Genomic DNA, 20,762 nt, shown 5'->3' on the forward strand with positions numbered 1-20,762 from the left:
AACATTAGTACCTTATTTCTAAACTTGCACATGGAAATAATTGAAAATTTTTTTTTCGATTTCACTATCATTTTTATGTTAATGAGAAGCATAAACAATTTTTACAAGGAGGACAATTGTAAGGACTCAATGGGACTTGTTTTGAGTTTTTTTTTTAATTATATCCAGTGAAACATATGCTAAGATTGAGACTAAATACCAGTTCTTGAAAAAAAAAAGTTATTTTGGTAAAAATCAGAACTTTGATATATATTACTATTTTTTCAATGTTACTGACGCTTAAGAATTGTATATATTTAAATATATCCACCTTGAAGTTAAAATGGTGTGTATTTTCATTTTCTACTTGATTGTTTTAGAATTTCGGGTATTTAGATGCTGTACCTGTTCTAATTTTTTCAAGTTTACATGTGCATTTTTATTAGAACATCCCATTTTTTTAAGGTGAATGAAAGTTTTTTTCTATCTCCAAAATTCATCTACTATGGAAAGATGATCAGTATTTCAAATCATAGTAATTATCATGATGAATTGTGTATATGTACCAGGGGTTGAAAATTTCTAAATCCCGATCCCCGGGACTAAAACAATTGAACCTCGGACTTGTTGTTTTTCAATGAAAAAAGTCCGTCGGGCATGGCAAATCTTAAAAAATAAAAACTCTTTTTTGAAAGATTTTGTTGTCATTATTTGGACCATGTTTCTCGATCAATACCCTGACCTATAAATAGTTATAACTTTATTCTTAGAATGGGTATTCACTAGATCGATCTATTGATTAGTCATTCTCAAGTCTGAACCATACATGCTCTTGATCAGACACATTTTTTGACATACTACATATTTTATTAATCAAGCACTGGAATGATAAAGATCAAATTTTGAGGAAAATATCGTTGCTCAATTGTTATTTCACGGTTAAAAGAACACAGATACGGAAAGCTGATGACAAGGCATCAGACCGGGAGACGCAATCAATTGACACTGTGTCTACTTCGGAATCCCTGCCAACATAGAAATATACATTAGAATATCAGATAATGATATTGCATTTATATGTCTTATGATTGGGTCTTGACAAAACATTGTTCGGGCTTAATGTACAAAAGATGAAAAAAGTCCAGGCGTCAATTTAACAAAAAGTCGTAAGTGTAAAATTGATCGGAAGTAATGAAGTCATAAACTAAAATAGCATTGTGACGTCATGATTTACGATAAATTTTAGACTTACGTAGTTACGATTTTTTGTGAAACCAACGCCAGAGCTCGGGTTTCCCAAAAAATTTTCAACCCCTGTGTACATGTATGTAATTTAGGGAAGATTGGAACTTCATGTATTGTCATATTTTCCATTAAGGTTCAAACAAATGGATGAGTTTGGATTTGACATCGCACAGATACAGGATGTGAAGTGGCATGCTGGTCAATAACATTCTTGGATTATTGAAATAAATTGCCAGAACTTCTACTATAAATGATAGCAAACTTTTGTACAAATGTAAGCGGTATTTTTATGCCATCTTTAAATTAAAATACTCAAGTCGTGTACCATTTATACTATCTATATTAATATTACACAATAAATTTATTCTTAAATATCACAACATTCAAATAAATATATAGCTGTATGCAAAATGTCAGGAAGATATATACCAGTAGAAATGGGATAGCTTGTCAAGGTGTCGTTGATTGTTCCAAGCATTCATTTTTTACAATCAGTTTATGAAGATTATTAATGGAAATTACCACTGTGATTCATGAATGAAAAATGTAAACTTCAATAATATTTAGAAGTCATATCTCAATTAATATAACTGATACTCTGATTAGACAAGAGAAAGGGTTAAATTGAAATTCACTAAAACAATATAGATATATCAGTAATGAACTTATTTTGGGTTGCTTGTTCTTAAAAATGTCTTGTTTTGAAGCTTGACAAATCTTCGAACAATCTTCAACTGTTACTTAAAGTACATATACACTGTTACTATGGTTAAAGTACATACAAACTTCTGAACAGTTTTGAAAAAAATGCATGATATACCTCATTGTTGATATTCTATGGTAATTTTTTTCAGGGTTACCGAAAGCAAGCCTTAGTTACATGAAGATCAAGATACCAGTCATATACAAGATTATTTATTCAAAGATTTGTTTTTTGGACTACTTGTGCAAACGAATTGTGCAGACCTGATACCAAGTGATATACTTTAGTTCAAGACCTTGTGTGAGATTCATCAGTGGATAGTTATTCTGCCTAATCACAGATATTTCTAAAACTTTTATGTGGAGTCTGTTATATCTTTTGATTATACTACAAACAGGACAGATTTATATCATTGTGAACATTTTTCAATCTTTAATACAAGAAAAGACCCGTTTGAAGACACACCAATTGAATGCAGTTGTGACTTATCACTGAGAAAGAAAATGCGCTTATGCGTGGTGATAGTTATACCTTTTGATATCATTCTATTCAATGTATTTTGTTGTAGATATTACGTAGACAGTAATAGTACTGTTCGAAGAAATAATACACATTAAACAAAAATTGTTTGTTTCAATTTCTTGCAAAATGTTCTTGTAATTGTTAATTTTTCAAAACTCGTGAAAAGGTTTATTGGATTTCATTTAAAACAGTATAAGAATTGAAGATAATATCAAGTTAAGATATTTTAAAAAAGATGTGTAATAGTTCATCAAAATTATCTCCCCTTTGCTGAATGCAGCTAAATTACCTCCCTTGGTTAAAACAAATTTATCTGAGGAAATCAAATGTTGTTTGTAATTATGAAAGTATAGAAAAAAAAATGGATTTTTAGAATGATTAATATGGCTTATCAGATTTCCCATGGTAAGAGTCCACTCTTCCCATGGGAACAAAAGTTCCTATGGAAAATTGAATCCTCCCATGGGAAAATTGTGATTTTCCCATAGGAACTCCAGATTTTCCTATGGGAAAAGTAACTTCCCATGGGAAATCTGACTTAAATCATTAATAATTTTTTTCTTGATACTGTTTTTATCTTTGTATGTCAGGTATGCTTAAACTACTATAGTACTACATGATCAGCAATAAACAAATCCTTCTACAATTTTCTTTTAGCATGTCATATTTGCCATTTCTGGAATAGCAAATTTATCCCGCAGAGTTTTAGTTCAAATTATTAATTGGCTGCAGATTATAAATCGGGACAGCTCAAAGAACCTAGTTATCAATTTTCTTCAAAATCGGACAACTTTGAATTTTTTGCCGCGGTGGTGGCCATTTTGAAAATAGCCGCCCATACATACGCGATTTTGTTTTCGGAATTTTGTTGGGATTATTGAGTCTAATATATATATCAAGTTTTGTCAAATTCTGATCAGCAGTTTTCGAGATACATGAGATTCAAATTTCCGGTGTAAGAAAATTAGAACGTTCAGGCCGGCGGCCATTTTGAAAAAATGGCGGCAACTGGATTTTTTTTCAGAGTTCTGCATTCTTCGAAGAGTAGTTCCAACTTCCTGAAATGTTTTATCTCAATCTGACAAGTCACGTTTGAGAAAAGGGGTGGACACTTTCAAGAATTTTTATGACAGGAGAATTAAAATAATAATTAACACTATAACTACCAAGTTGAAAAAGATAGCACTTTCCGTATATCCGTTACACCCTTCATTTCGTTCGTTATAAAGCTAGGATATTGTGGCTTCCGTCAGATAACTTGACTGTCTTTTTAGATACATTTGTATAAACCACTTAAATAGCCCAAAATTTTTCGTAACACAGTGTTAGCCAATCAATTGCACGATATGAATGACGCTGACCATCAGCTGACTGTTCCTATACTTGATTTACTTGTCGTTTTCGTGCTAACATATATACTCAATACTTTCAGACCCGGTTTGCACTTATATTTGCTGTCATTTAGGGTCCCTCTTGGACGGTGTAAAGCATCAAAGCGTTTACACAGTCCCACGGCATATTCATACCCGCGAATGTGGATCATTATGCATTTGGGGAAATTAGTTGTAATGTGACCATGTTCGTTCATTAAATTCATTAAAAGCACCACACGTGATTAAATGTCGATCCGTGACCTAGTGATCCAAATTGCGATCTGCACGCTGTACAGCCTACAGCATTTGCTGAATCATCTTTGACCCAGCAAAATACTTTTTCGGGTTCAAATCAAAACTTTCCACTGCAAACAAAAAAGTTGTTTCCGATCACCATTCTAAAATTTTGTAGTGTCGGAAGATAGGGATTTATTATTATTTTTAGTAAATTTTGAAATGAAATTTGTTATAGTGACACCAAAGCAGAACACAATGAAAACCAAATCTGCAAAGATTTAACATGTAATAGACTTAGTCCACTGCCTAATCCCATTTTGGGGTTCGGCGCTGGAGATATTTTATTGTTTTGACGGTGTTGGTCAAAACAAAAAAATATCTCAAGCGCCGAATCCTAAAAAGGGATTATCCACGGCCAAGAGCACACTCCCGGCATATTTGTTTACAATCGATTATAAATAAACAACCAGTATTTCTAACTCTTTGTTTATAGGATAGAAAAAAAACACCTTTGACTTCATTTTCTTTTTTTTCTGAAAGACAGTCGGCAGACTTTTTAATTATTTTATTTTCAAAATCATAGAAAAAACTATTGGGTAGGGGGTCTGAAGGAGTGTTCGATAGAGTGACCGGAAACAATTTGTTAGGCACAAATGGATGGTCTGTATATTACTCCAGCCGTGCTAGAGGTTGTGTGGCGAGCTATTTTCTGACTTAGTTGGGGTGTGCAGGCGCGGATCCAAGGACTGGCGTACCGGGCGTACGCCCTCCTAAATCTATAGGAAAAAAAATTACCACAAATTTCGCCCCATAATATTTTTTACCTTGCTTTGCACTGCATTTAATTCAATGAACGCCCCCCCCTAAACCCAAATTGTTAAGTATTTTTTTCAATGGAAAAATGCATTTGTTTTATTCAGTTACGATTTTTGAATATCAGAAAATCATTTTGTAATATTAAAAAATGTGACTGATTTTGCAATATTGCAAAGTGATTTTCTGATATTACAAATTCAGTTTCTAATATTACAAATTCAATTTGTAATATTGCCAAATGTATGATGTTTTGTAATATTACTAAATCAGGAATTTGTAATATTAGAAAATGAATTTTTAATATTACAAAATGAATTTCAATATTAAAAAATCTTTTCTAATATTAAAAAAATGATTTTGTAATATTAAAAATTCATTTTCTAATATAAAATATTGATTTTTGTCCACTTTGGCTTGCCATATATAGAGGTTATGTACAGGAAAAGTACAGTGTACATGTATATGTAAGTATAGTTCCGAGGAGCTCCAACGATGACAGCAGAGTCCGTGTCGTCGTCGTTCATATTCACTTGGTTTTCGTGCGATGACTTTAATTATGGTTGATCAAAATAGTTTGATCTATACTAAAGGAAGGCTCCTATTTAATTTGAATTTTTTGGTCCCAAACATTTTAAAATAGGACCATCCATGTAACTGACAGATACCACACTGTTGGTTTCTGTTAATCTAAAACAAAACAGAGATTCCAGATTTGGAGCAACAAATATAACCAAGCTAACCTTCATAAAGTGAAATGGTAAATCCTTAATATGACATAGCAAGTTCAACAAATGCAAGTACACCTTCAAGAAAGAAGCATTGTAATATGTATATGACTTGTCTTATGGTTGTGGCAAGCCATTGTGGAATTTGTTCCCCTTTATTGAAATCAGTAGATATTTAGTAATGTATGTAAATGGATATTTATCAACATGTTTATAATTCAATTATTGATAACAATAAATGGAGGAGTTCTCTAGACAATGCAAACACATTCAAGACAAAATACATGTATAAGTATGTTCAAATCTACACTTTGAGCAATACCAGTCTGTGTCCACACTTGTTAACTAGAAAAATTGTGAGCAAAGCTCACTTGGTGATACCCCCGCTCCCCTCCCCAGTAAACTAAATAGGGTACACCAGGAGTGATTTAAGCATTTAGATGGAAAAACAAAATATGAACTGTATAATGTCATCATGTAATAAAGAATTTGTGAAAGTTTCGTCAAGTTACATCAAGTTACATACATAGGTTTCTGAGGAGTTTCTGAGAGGGAACGAACGGACGAACACCATGATTACAATATAAAAATGTTCCTCCTCCTTCGTATAACAAGCCTCTTTTGAAGGCTGTAAAGAAAAGCACTACCACTAGTTAAATTTAAATGCTCGACAGAGCGCAGCTTGATACAACTGTTGATGCTGACCCCTTATCCCTGGATCAATTATAGACACAACATTTAAGCTTGATACAACTTAAAATTTGGATTCTGATTATATACAAAGTATCAAACACAGCAGAAATTTCTGATTAGAATAAAAGTGGTTAATGAACTATAAATTTGCGAAAAGAAATTATAAATATACAGATGTCATAGGAACTTATACACTTATATCTACTACTCGGTCATTGTCCAGAAAACTGGAAAAATGTGTTGGTCCCAAATTCCGTACAAAACAGTTCGGTTACCCAAAAAATCATTTTTTCCTCGATCCAACGTACGACCTTCATGGTATTAAACCTTCTGGAATAATTTATTTCTTATATAATTAAACTATGATATTTTTCAAATTCCTAAAAGATAGGGATCAGTATCTTTCTTTTATTTTTAATATGGTACATTGTATCGGAAAATTATCATATAATACAATTGTACCAAGTTTATCCAACTAATCTTACAATTATCGTACGAAAACAAAGTCTTTTTATGTAAACCAATGTTTAAAATGTTAGATTTTTAACTTCAACTCACATATATCAAATATTTGTAAGAAGGCTGCAAGGTAATTAAACGTCTTAAAAATAATTGGAAAACATTGAAACAGGCTTGGGAAGCACACTATATGTTATTCCTGTATCATGTCAAATTTTAGGTTTTAGCTATTGACCTTTCACGTGGCACTTCTGCCCAACGTTTTTGCAAGATTCGGTAACTTAAAAATATTAACTATAATTTCAGGTATGTTTCCACAGCGGAGGTACCCCGACAAAAACCACAGCCTACAGTGAGAAATCCGTCAGATATGAGGCAGAACTCTGACCTCATTTGAGCTGTTGCAAGCTAATATTAGAAAATGAATTTGTAACATTAGAAAATGAATTTGTAATATTAGAAAATAAGTGTTTTCTAATATTAAAAAAAATATTCTTTTAATATTACAAATTTATTTTCTAATATTACAAATTAGATTTCTAATATCACAAAACAGTTTTTAATATAAAAAATTAAATGGAATTTCTAACATTAAGAAACGATTTTTAATATAAGAAATTGATTTTCTAATATTAGAAAATGGATTTGTCGTTTTCAATTACGATTTTATAATATTAGAAAATCATTTCGTAATATTAAAAAATGTGACTGATTTTCTAATATTACAAATTCATTTTCTAATATAACAAATACATTTTCTAATAGAACAAATACATTTTCTAATATTACAAATTCATTTTGTAATATTACAAATTCATTTTGTAATATTACAAAACGTGTGACATTTTATAATATTACTAAATCAGGAATTTGTAATATTAGAAATTCATTTTCTAATATTACAAAATATTGATTTTTTGTCCACTTTGGCTTGCCATAACTTTCCGTTCATCCGTTACACTCTTCATTTCTTGCATTATAACACTAGGATATTGCTTCTAGAGGATAATTGAGTTGATAATTCGACTGTCTTTGTAGATATAAACCACTATATCCCCCTCCAAAAATCTTTCGTAACACAGTTTTTGCCAATCATTTGCACGATATGAGAGACGCTGACCATCAGCTGACTATTCCTATACTTGGTTTAAATTTGGTTTTGGTGCCGACAGTATATACTCAATACTTTCAGACCCTGTTTGCACTCAAATGTGGTATCAGTAATTCATGATGGACTGATGGGTTTTTTTAACGCCCTTGGCTATCTTATGGGGTCTCTCACGGACTATGTAAAGCATCGAAGCGTTTGCACAGTCCCCAGGTATAGTCATACCCGTGAATGTGGGTCATGGTGTATTTGGAAAATTATAGTAGTCATGTGACCACTTTCATTCATTCAATTCATTAAAATTTAATGTTGATCCGTGCCCTAGTGGTCCAATTTGTGATCTGCACGCATATATTATACAGCCTACAGCATTTGCTGAATCTTTGACTCAGCAAAATACTTTTCGGGATAAAATCAACAGTTTCAAGTGCATGTAAGACAGATAGGTGAGTCGACTTATTGTTGCATGCCAGTTAGTAGATGAGAAATCTCCAAGGCCGAAAAAAATGAAGATATATTTCCAATCACCATTCAACAGAAGCCCATGAATGAAAGTTAAATTATTTTTAAGACGTTATAACGACTCAGTATCTCGTTTAAAGCTGCATTTGCTGTCATTTTCGTAAATTTTCGTTTCTTTTAAATTTACCTTTGAATTATTTCTACTAATTTGTACTTTTCTTGAACAATTTCATTTGATACCCACAAATAAAATGCATTAAATACATGAAATAGGTGCCCATATATTTATTGTCTTGCAAGACAAAAAATCGACCTAGATAAGTTCGTATGCATGTGACATCTGGTGACCTTAATCCGCGCATGTGCTGTAAGGGTCGCTTCTTTGATAACAAATCTTATTGCAAAGTGAAAGTGGTTATTCAAAGGCAAGGAAGACGACGGACTTCAGTTGTAAAAGAAAAAAGTTCGTATATGACACAAGGATCCTTTTGAAATTTACGTATTGTGATATAAGGCGGCTCAAATATGGTAAGTATTTATTTGAAAACTAATCAAGAAAAAGATGAAATGAAATGAAACCAAGACACGTGCTTACCTGTGTATCCTTTATTGTTATTTTTTTTACCAAGGTTAAAATATTTTTAACCGTGATGAATGGCCTGTCGGCAATCTTCGGAAGTAATGGCGAAAAATAATTAGATCAGACCTATTGACCATCTCTGATTAAAAAATATGGAAACGCATTTGGGTCAGTATTTTCATTGCTTCATCTCTACTTTTTTAACTTGAGTTATTGTATATTAATAGAACAAATCGACTTAAATAATCGCACTTGTTCTACTGTACTATTCTTGTAGACAAATATACATCGATTTGGCGTCGCTATTTCTTTCCTTGGAATGTCATTAACATGATTTAAAAAATATGCCAATATATATATTTTTTTCACTTTATTGGATGACATATGATTAAGCGACTTGAAACGTTGATCATTACATATTGACATATTCAAGGCAACTTTTATAAAATTATACCTTTTATCTTGATGTAGAATTGTCCATTTGATTGTCACATGTCAATGATCGGCATGTACTACGGTTCAATTCACTTATAAAAATGTTGGAATCAAGTTAATTTATCTAAATGAAATATAAAAAAAAAGCGTTTTTGAGCGTTTTGGAAGAAACTTTCGATACATGCACACGAAGCGGTTTTACAGAACCCTACGATCAAGCAGACGTGACGTGATCTCAACAGAAGTGTTTATATTTGAAGTTAAATGTCAAGGTAAGATATCTTAAATAAAGGTCATTTTCTATTATATTTGACATTATATGTTCTTACATGCAACCAGTAAACCGGCAAATTTTGCTCAGTTTGCATCCCTCGTCCCGCTGAAAAAAATGAGTGAATGTTTTGGCATATTTGCATTATGTATCATCAGTGAATTCATGTAAATTAGCCGAAATGACAGGCATTCATAAGGATGGTAGTGATGGTCCAAACTGTCTTTGGGTTGAATTGCTCGGCACTGGTAAACATTATGGTTCTTACAATTTGCGAAACGTCTTAAAATATTTCTTTTATTCAATTTAGTTTTGCGTCATTCTGTTTCGATTTGTATGGTTTAGTTATGTTTTTATTACTGTTTGATTCATTTTATCGAATTGTTTTGGTTTGATTCTTTCTTTTATCGATTATTTTCGTTTCGTTCTCGTTTCGCAATTTTTATGACCCAAGAATTAAGGGTAATATTGATTATGTAATTTTTGTAAACATCTAGGCGCCATGAATGTACTGCAGACTTTTATGGCCAACCCTATCTTGGAAAAGCAATGACTCGATTTGAATTTGATTATCAAAACTAGCGAATATTTTCCGAGACTGGTTTGGCTCTCAATCAATCGCATTATACAAGTATAAGCAAATGTAGGCCCGAGTAATATTTTTTAAAGTTTCTCTCAAATATATATTATCCTAGGGTCGCTCATGATATTGACCCGGGAACCAGATTAACGCAAATGAAGCTGTCATTATCCTGAAAATGAAGGTACAAACCGGATTGTAACTGCCACGCTGCAGCAACTGTATTTTAATCGAGATTTCACCATTTCCGGTTAAATGATTTTGTAAATGTTCACTCGACACGTTCGACACGAGGCATCATAAATGGCCCATAGAGGTAAATAATGATTGTTCTATACATTTTCCATATCATTCGAATTTGTTATATGAATCTTCGATAACTTTGATACATTTTCAAGAATTGTAAACAATGTTTCTTTGATCTTTTCAGGTTTTACGTACATTCAGCAACTTGCGTAACTTCAGTTGTGTAACTTTGTATGCGTACATGCGATGTAATGGTTTTGCAGAATAAAATATGAACATTATTTGCGTCAATTTATAGCCACAGTGCGATGGCTGTTACACGGATATTGATGCTTTTTCCTGCCATAAGTATACAGAACCAAGTTAATTATACAACCATAAACGCTCCCTTCGGGAGCGTAAGTACCATTCAAGGCTCTAATTTAATTCAGTCTGGTTATATGTTTTTAGCAATTCAAGCTTCAAGATCATTTAAATTTGACTACCATCGCTGAAAAATTTATTTATTTTTACTTTTTTTGTTTGCCTTATTTATTCGTATCAACCTAATTCAATATGTTTTAATAGAACAGATAGAACAGAATAGTGCCAGAGGATGTTTTCTTCAAATATACACTTATTTTTCAATGTGTTTATATCTTTATATTACAGGAATATATGCAAACATATATAATGGAAATGGTAGCATATATGTATCCCAGTGATGTGGCTGAACTTGAAGAGTTGATAAAATATTATTTTCTACTGAATTATAAAATTGATGACATCCGTGGCTTTTTATGTTTTGTACATGGAAAGATGGTAAGCCATTCAAAAGTAACACGAGTAATAAGACGACTGAATATGAAAAGGAATAACTGTGAAGCAGACTCTGCAACAGTTGTTGCAGCCATTCTGCATTTACAAAGAAATGGATACAAAAATTGCGGATATAAAATGTTATGGGTCATTATGTAAAATATGGTGTGCGAGTTACTCAGAGAACCCTCCGTCTGGCACTTTGTGTAGTTGACCCCAAAGGCATAAATCTAAGATTACACAGAAGGTTACATAGGCGCACTTACAGGGGACCAAATTATTGTATACATATTGATGGTAATGATAAACTGAAACCCTATGGTATATGCATTCATGGTGCAATAGACGGATTTTCGAGAAGAATACTTTGGTTCAAGGCCGGATATTCCAACAACAATCCAAAATTAATTGGAAGACTCTACCTGGAATACATTCGGGAAGTTGAAAGTTTTCCTAAATGCATAAGAGCAGATGCTGGTGCGGAAAATACACTGGTTAGAGAGTAATCAAGGGAACCAAGGTTATTGCGGTAATCAAAACAATGTAATCCAGGCACAAAGACCAGACATGGAAAACAGACATGCACAACAACGAACATAAAGTAACTAAAATCATACATACAAAGTAACAAAAGCAAATGAGCAACTCAGACTCCACTAAAAACTGGGAGCATGGACCAGGTGCACCGGTAGGATAAGTGTCTTCTGTTTTTCTAGAAACACCCGCCCAGTTGCTCATAAAAGTCAATAGAGATATTCAGCGTGCCTTGTATACCTCAAATCAAAATGGGTCACATCCTTCATATCTATGTGGGAACTCAAGTGCAAACCAACGTATAGAGCGCTAGTAGTGAGAAAATGACAGTTCTGCCCCACCGGCTATTTTCAAGCAGAAATCCTGCATAAACCACCAAAATTTCGGGCTCCGGGTGCAAATGGATCTCGAGCGAGTCAGGATGCTGAAAAAGTGCTTTGGGGCGAGGCATCAGGGGTGTGGAGGGTCCGGCCACCAAAATAGATTAAAAAAAATTTGGATTCCAATAAATCATGGATTCCGAATCTCAAAAGATGGATCGGCACGTCCGATTGCTAGGTTCCGGGCGGGAAGAGAGCGACGAGGAGGTGAGAAAGAGGGCACAGGCTCAAAGGGAGGTCAGACGCGAGCCGATTCTAAGGGGCGCGACCTACCTTGGGAAATATTCCAAGTGGTGCACGTCCAGGAGACGAAAAGTCAGTATGGGGAGGGTATGATTCTGACGGTGGAGAGGAAAGGGGTAAAGACCAAGGTCTGGGCGTGCAGCAGAATGATCCGGGAGATGGGTCGGATACCGCGGAAAAAGTGGCATCTCCTCAAGATCGATAACTATGCCAGCACTCCACAGTTTAGTTTAGTTTCGCACTTTTGGCTAGGGATGAAAAATGACATAAATGGAAACCAGTGGTTGCTATAGTGATTAAAAATGAAGAATCTATTGTTGATAAAACATTTTCTGAAAAAAGGGGACTTTTAAAAGTATTTTGCAATGTTTTATATATTTTCAATGTTGAAGGGGCTTTTTTTCAATGACAATTTGACTTCATTGTGAAAGTGAAAGTAAGTCAATTTTTTACCATGCTAAATTTAATAAGTGGATTACAAAGTGAAATAGCTCAAAATCTAACCGGCGATGCCCATATGAGGAAGGGGTTTTTGAAGGGAAAAGTTTGAACAGTTTCAGGGATTGAAATAAACATTTCAGATATTTTGCGGGAAATTTGATATTTTTAAACCTGATTTTATGAACTTTTTTGCAAATTTTCGCATATTTTTGCATGGTTTCTATGGTAACCCTATATGCTGTGGGTAATTTTTTTCCAGAAAATTTTTACTGCATCCTGAAGGCCTTGGCTTGAGCTATTTCTAGATATATAGATTTACAGATGCTTGACAATTTTTTAAAGTGATAAATGTTACAAAGCATCAGATTACAAGACCAAAATTAGGCAGTTCTACAATACTGTGGACTGCTGGCTATGTGATGAAGAAGGCAAAGAAGAGCGGGCATGACTACTTCGACTTTGAAGTGGTGATTTGAAAGGAGGCGAGGGCTGGCGTAACCGATCCTTTCCATCGTAGTAATTCTTCAGGCAGACTGCGGGGGCACCATCTTAACCCGGAAGCTGAGACTGATAGGACCTGGCCAAGCGGAGAGTATCCAGATGCTTCTTCTTCTTCTTGGCGATTCACTTGGCGATCAGCGAGAGCACCAGTATGGCCGTAGCACTTAGGCAAGCGAGGGATCCAAGGGGGAGGGAAGCAGCAGCGCCTACTCCGGTCAAAGCAGATCCCATGGTGCCGCTGGTAAGCAGGAGACTGCTGATGGAAGCTGCGGATAGGGCAATGGAGACCACTTTATCCAACCGCTTATAGATGCGCAACATGCGGGCATATTTCTGGACCTCAGACTCTAAGAAATCCTCGAGTCTATCATCTACTTCGTCACTCATTTATCTAGGGGTCTAGAGAAGCATACCAAGGAGAGGGACGTCCTTAAAGGGGCTATTGGGACCTAGGATCAACCCAGAGCCATCGTAGATCTTACCGCCGCGCTTCAGATATAAGCCGTTGCCCTGGACGGTCTTCGGCAGTCGGGCTGGGGAGAGATATAAGCCTTTCCCGTGAGGTTCCACGCAGCAGACCTGACCACCCTTCTTGAGGTATAATCCAGACCCCGAGGCTTTATTGACTGCGACGCCACCTAGACCGCTCAAGGCACCCACTCCCAAGGCTGGAAGGACGGTCTTCGCTACCATGGGGAGGGCTCTCATCGCCAAGCCGGCGAGCATGGGGAGGAATCCACCCTCTTTCTGCATATTTTACTTCAGCTGGGTGGTGCTCATCTCCAAGATCATACCACCTTCGCCGGTCCTCTTGAGCTTATTGATCTTCTGGATCTGCCGATTCGTGAGCAGCAACTTATCGTTGCCAGAGAGATTCTCGTGCTAGAGTCGAATACTCAGGGGCATGGCTTGCGCTTGGCTGCGAGTCTGGATTGAGCTCAGGTTCAGACCATACTCGGATTACGTCATTTATTTATATCTCGCGAAGGTGGAAGCGCATGGTCAAGTGCTCGCCGCGGAGATCGATGGGCAGGCCGTCCTGATCCGTGATATGCGTCACCATGGAGTGGATGGTGCTCACGGTCACCGGAAGGTAGATCAGATTCTTGGGATTCTGGACGATCTTCATGCCGGGGGAGACGTTGGGAAAGAAGCTATAGATGACGGGCTGCTGCACGCCGTCGACGTAGCTTCTGCTGACGATATCGCTACTCACCAGGATGCTATTGACGTTGATGATATTCACGAGGCTCTCGCTCTCGAAATATCCATGGGTGTCGGAATCGTAGATATAGGTCTCCTCGTTGAATCCTAGGACGGTCCGGATGCTATTGGGGACGTCGAAATTTACTTGATAGTGCTCTCGCAGGATGAGGACGGCTCTTAGTCGCTCGGTTTGCTCCGATGGTGATCTTGGCACCGTGGCCATTCTGACGCATGCGTCTCTGGATCTCGGTATTGATATCATCGATATCGTAGGACCCGACCTTAAGTCCGATGGAATACCAGTGCGCGCCGTCGTCGGGAGAGTAGGAGAAAACTTGATTTCTCTCGTGAATATTGGGGAAGGAGTAGTAGGTCTCCAGGTTGACCAGGGCCATCTCGTAGCTCTTGGTGGGATCCAGACGGATGGGCTGATGGAATCGCGTGGAGATACGGCCGCCCCTTCCGGAGACGACCAGGGAGAATCCACGCTTTGGGGCCGTATTTCTCGCAATCTGCTGAAGTTCGGTCATTTATATATGCCTCTCTTCGTGGGCTCTGACGGGTGCGGATGCCCCTCCCTCCTCAGTAGACGACCCTCATCTTGCGGCCGTCTGATTCGAATTGGAAGATGCGATCGGAGATGACCAGTGCGTAGGCTTGGGTATTGGCGGCGACGTTGCGGTCGAATTGGGCTCGGATGTAGACGTCGATCGTCGAGTCCTTGAGGCGCTCGCTCTGCTTGGAGACGTCGAATACGAAGAGGGGATGGAGATCGGTAAAGCCGGCGGGGGTGATGCCGGGATTGCTCACCAGGTGATCAATATTGAAGAATTTCCAGCGGAAATCGGCAGCCTCCTTATAGAGCCTGGAGATCTTTTGGTTGGTGAAGGAGGCATTATAATCCACGGCGGGATATCTTTGGGAATGGGAATTCAGGGTGACGTGGATATTCTTCAGGCGGCAGTGATCGAAGATGGCGGGGTTGGCTTCTTGATCGTTACTCTTATCGGTCTGGAAGGTGACGATCACCCATCGGGGTCTCTCCGGGCTGCTCCGGGTGGAGAGTCGCCAGGTGAAATTATCGCTTTCAGGGACGGCGATCGAATCGCACTGCCTCGTGCGGAAGCCGATATCTAGCTTCACCTTGCTCTCGATGGTCTTATAGAGCCGTAACTTCTGGTCGTCCGAGGGCATCACGCGGGGGACGAACCAGGAGAGCTTGCTGAGGACGATCTTGCCGGCATCGTTGATATTAGCATTATCTCGAAAGATCGCGTCATTATCCGATGCGCGGACGGGAGTGAGCTCATGCTTGAATGCGTAGACCAGCTTATCATAGTCCTGGGCAAAGCCGAAGATATGCCTCAAGGGGATGGTGAAAGAGAAAGATCCCTTATTGGCGGGCTTGGCGATGACGTAAGCCTTGCGCGCGGCAAATCCCAGATTCTCGACGGCGGCGGTTTCCTTCACCCATAGCTGGTTGAGACCTTGGGACTTGGAGAAGTCGTCGGGATACGTGAGAAGGCCCAGCATGGTGGTCGCGACCCCGGGATAGTTTAGATGCTCGGTCGTCTGCCCGGAAAGCTTGTAGGTGATGGATCAGAAGAGGTAGAGCATCGCATTATTGATGAGGGAGATGAGATTGGCATCGGCATAGGCCGTCCCATCGTTCTTCTGGAGCCTCCCTTCCAGCAAAAGGTAGCTTTCGGTGGGATGGAGGAAGAGATCCTGCGTCTCGATGCTGAGTCGGATCTCGGTGCCGGAGCTATTCATCTGCGTCCCGGTGATGGGCTCGTACTCGTGGAATTCGTACTCCTGGATGCTTTCGTCGAAGACTAGGTCTTCACAGAGATTCATGATCTGGGTAATTTTATTTATAGGAATGCACGCGCGCGATGCCTGCTCCTGCGATGAGGTTATGGATATTTCCCTCATGCTTCGATAGGATGGCGGCGGCTTTCGGTGGGAGCTTGGACTTAGATTTGGAGGGGATCCTGCTCACCAGATGATCTACGGCTTTGGTGGCGCCCTTCTCCACTCCCTTGATGGCTGCATTGGTGGTGGCTGTGGCAGCCTTCTTCCCGAGAGTCTTGGCGGCGGCAGACGTGAAGACTCGCCAGAGCAGACTCCTGACGGTATCGAATATTCCTCGTCCTCCAACCGCATATTTGCGGCGATATCCGTGCTTCATGACTAGCATAGTTTATTTAAGGATATTACGATGAAGGCGCTTGTACGCTTGTATCGATATACCCCTCACTTCGGAGGGCGTCGAGGATGGCTACGATCTCATTGCAGACGCCGGTATTTCCAGCCGTGAAAGCCTCGGCACATAGATCTAAGCGCTCGGTCAGCTGCGTCGGGTCTGATGGGAGGAAGAGAATCCCGCTCCCTTTCTTATCTTCCTCATAGATATGGGATACGATGGCCTTCCACTTGTGGTTGCGGTTGGACTTGGGGGTCTTGGATAGGGCATCGTTATGCTGGTAGATCGCATGGGTCTTCTTCAGGATATCGCTGTAAGCCTCCAGGTCGTCCATATCGAAGTCTTCGGGCCGCTTCATCACCATGAGCTCCCATAGCCCAGGCGTCCCCTTATATCGCTGGCCATTGACCAGGAGATCGTCGCCGTCGAAGGTGACCGGAGCATTCCCGATGAAAATTCTGCCGCTCTCGGATCGCAGCCCAAATGTATGATCCGCCTGACTGGTCATGCTCAGCTGGAGATAGTGCTGCGTCCGGGGTCCTAGGATGGTGCCGGGATCCTCTTCGATAGGAAGCGGGTCTGCAAAGTCTGGAGGAGGGGGCAAGGCAGGGGCTGGAAGCGGCGGCGATGGGGGAGGCAGATTCTTGGTGATTTGCATGGCGGCTTTCTCCTGGGCTTCCACTACGGGCCTGAAGAATTTGCCGAGGTCTCGACTGACTCCCAGCTTCTCCAAGCGATTCTTCAGCTGACTCGCCTTGATATTCTGCTTTATGTCGTGCAGCGACTTGGCCAGAGCATCGCGCTGCTCCTTGCTCGTGATCTTGATGAAGCTCATTTAAATAGGGATGCCTACGATCATGGCTTTTCGGGTACCCTGGAGCATCCGAAAAGGCAGATATCACCACCACCGGCCAAACTTGGCTGCCCAGGCGATATGCTCCGAGCGGGTGAGACCTAAGGGAGGACGGTTCAATCGAGTGGGGGCGATCGAGGGGGCGATTGGGGGAGCGTTCGGTGATCGAGGGGGCGATTGGGGAGCGTTCGGAGGGGCGATTGGGGGGGCGTTCGGGTGAGCGTTTGGATGTATATGCAGGCGGCAGGCGGTGGCTCCCTCTGGGCACGTCTTCATGCAGACTCTCCCAGTCTTGCATACGTACTGGCAGCGGACCTTCAGCGATAGGTTGAAGTGCTTCTTGCACATATCCTTCCCGAGCTGCAGGGAAGCTGGCATGGATTCCCTCTTGCCACCTTCTGGCCGCAGGGGGGTTGGGGGTTGGGGTCTCCATCTCGATCTCCCCATGCTTGCACGCGCATCGGCATTCACCACTCTCCGCCAGATCGGCTTGCAGGCGCTGGGAGATGCAAGACTGGCAGAGATCTCCGCACTTCTCCAGACCGACTCGTGGATGGTCCACTCCGCACCAGCATCGCCCAAGATCCTTGAATTGCTTGAGGCGATGCTCGAGCGAGCACCTATGGCAGAGATTCCTCCAAGGGGTGGCCTGCTCGACGAATTGGGCCAAGAGAAAATCTTTCATCATGGGATTCATTATTTATCCGGGTCGAAGAATTCATCTAGTTTGAACCGATATCTTCCGGCTTCTCTGGTCAGATTGATGGTCACGAAGCCGTGAGGGGAAGTGGGAGATTTTTTATGCGGTATTTCTGCATATCGAGATCAACGTTCATCTGACCACCATTCGTGCAGCTGCAATCCGATTTATCCACTTTTTGGTCCAGCCTCCCCCTGAGAGCTGTGATATCGTCTTTCTCGACGGTCTTCATGCGCCGCATCTCCTCCTGCAAGTTGACGACTTTCGCCTTCAGCTTATCGTCAGCGGCCTCCAGCTTCTGCAGCGACTGCTTCACGAATCTCCTCGTCGCGGCATCTGTGCTCTCCATTGGATGCTTGAGATTGACGATGCGGTTGAAATTCATATTCTGATCCTCTTCGATCTCACCCTGGCGGTCGGCCTCTCTGGTGAGGCCCACGCTAAGACCAAATTTATCGACCATGTTTTTATCTATAGCAGGGAGAAGACGACGTCCTCGAAGGACCAGCCGTCCGCCAGCAGCTTCAGCATGTATAGGCAGAGATGGCCGCAGATGACCGACCCGCGGGGCTGCACTTCGTCCGTATTATGGTCGATCGGTAGGCCAAGATAGCGTCTCAGCTCGGTGGTTGGAGGGAGTCCGTAGGAGCCAAAGTAGATTCGTCGGGAGCCGTCCTTGAACCAGCACGTCCAGTGAGTCCCGGGGCCTGCCAGATCATCATGATTCAGGATACCGCACTCGAGAGCTCTGGGCTCGGATGGTAGATCGTCGCGCATGAAGACGCCTCTGAAGTGCGGGATATGCAGATTCTTCACGGCTCGCTCGAGCTCGAGATTGTTGTTTTCTGGTTCTTTACACTGAAACAAACCGAAAAGCAACAGTTCAAATTTAGTTTCGTGAAAAACTATGAACAAAATTGCTCTTTAAAAATTTCTATTTTGGATACTTGTATCAATTTATAACTTTTGGCTATCTGTACATTAAATTTTACATTGTACAGTTCACTGCCCTGTAGGGCGCTAAATTAGCAAATAAAGAATTTGTTGGTTTTTTTTTTTGAGTTCTCATGGGGGAAATCCCCTATGCAGTGGGTGGTTTATTATATATTATACTATCCATGTCCCATAAATGGAAATATTTTATATTTTGGCATTTTCTTGTATGGACGTGGATAGTACATGTATAATATATAGAGTGACGGGGAGCAAGTCCCTATGGGCAGAGCTACAACGCAAACGCACGTAATCACGCAAATAAAAGTTACACTGCAATTTTTGTCCTTTCACGTATAAAAATTAACAAAAACTGCTTAAATCACACATCACGCCTACTTTAAGAGTATTTTACATGTATCACGCTCTTAAAATTTGTCTATAATAATTACGTATCATGCTTAGACTCCTTTAGGACCTTCACAACTGGGCCCCATTTGTCGGAATGGAGCAGAAGTACACTACAGACGAAGATAATTTTATAAAAGCCCCTCTTAATTCATATAAAACTACAATATTTTAAAAAAATTATTAAGAGGTCATTTCTTATCCGATCGCGATTTTAGTACAATTTTCACAAAAAAACATAGAAATTCAAACAGTTTTATTGTTTATTTGGATACAATTTTCTAACATTCAGTTCTTGAGACAGAATTGAATTTTCACGTCGCTTTTCACTATATAAGTAAGTAAAATTGTGAAGTTAAAATTTTTCTTTCTGTTTACACTGTTGATTCTTGAAACCACAAGTCAAATAATATTATCCAAATAAACAAATAAACTGCTTTAAAATTCGTTTGATGGTGACATTTTCATCAAAACTGAATAAGATAACAGCATAATATCCTACAACTAAACTACAGCCATGTAGGCTAATTACACGCATCTTCTAATTATATTCGGCAACATTTTTTCTTAAATATTTCAGAAAAATTTTCAAACCCAATTTTATTTCGAAATGTCTGCATGTTGGCATACCTTGATACGATTAGAAGTGCAAAACTATTATTTTTGTTAATCTGGGGTGAGAAAATCAAATTTTAGCTAAGAGTTCTCTAATAGGTACCATTTATGTCTTATGACAGAATTTTATTCTTCTATCTTTATGAGAACATGCTTAGTTTGTATTGGTGCGTACAATAAGCCTACAATTTGACAGTGCATGAAAAAGGGGGAGTTAACATTGAAATAATATTTTCTGTGTTACTGGAAATTATGACAAAATTTCTTAAAAAGATTGGTAGAACATTCATTCTTGCTATTAAGTAACAAAAGGAACAGAAATTTAGAACTACCTAAAGAGTGTACAAGAGCTCTAATCCTTAAGTGTGTATAATTAGCCGACAGCATGGTATTAGCTGTATTTCAATGATTTATTACAACTTTTCCCAGGAAATAGCACATTCATACACTTAGATTTGTGGTTTTCTAAAGGATTCCATTACAAGACTATGTCATTCATACCCCCAGCCT

General features: G+C 39.3%; 2 long non-coding RNA genes across 2 annotated transcripts; both read left to right on the forward strand.

Moving 5' to 3' along the window:
- The first annotated feature begins 815 nt into the window (after nt 1-815).
- LOC148628428 (uncharacterized) lies at nt 816-3,095 on the forward strand. Its single transcript, XR_015923471.1, has 2 exons — nt 816-1,498; nt 2,079-3,095. It is a non-coding gene; the product is annotated as an uncharacterized LOC148628428 (long non-coding RNA).
- Nucleotides 3,096-9,933: 6,838 nt separating this feature from the next.
- Nucleotides 9,934-11,208, forward strand: LOC148628429 (uncharacterized). The gene is made up of 3 exons (XR_015919340.1): nt 9,934-10,504; nt 10,619-10,832; nt 11,086-11,208. It is a non-coding gene; the product is annotated as an uncharacterized LOC148628429 (long non-coding RNA).
- Nucleotides 11,209-20,762: the final 9,554 nt, after the last annotated feature.

The sequence above is a fragment of the Perna viridis genome, chromosome 1 (assembly GCF_037379345.1).
Source record: "Perna viridis isolate PV_CMFRI_1.1 ecotype Kerala chromosome 1, ASM3737934v1, whole genome shotgun sequence".
NCBI classification, from domain to species: Eukaryota; Metazoa; Mollusca; class Bivalvia; order Mytilida; family Mytilidae; genus Perna; species Perna viridis.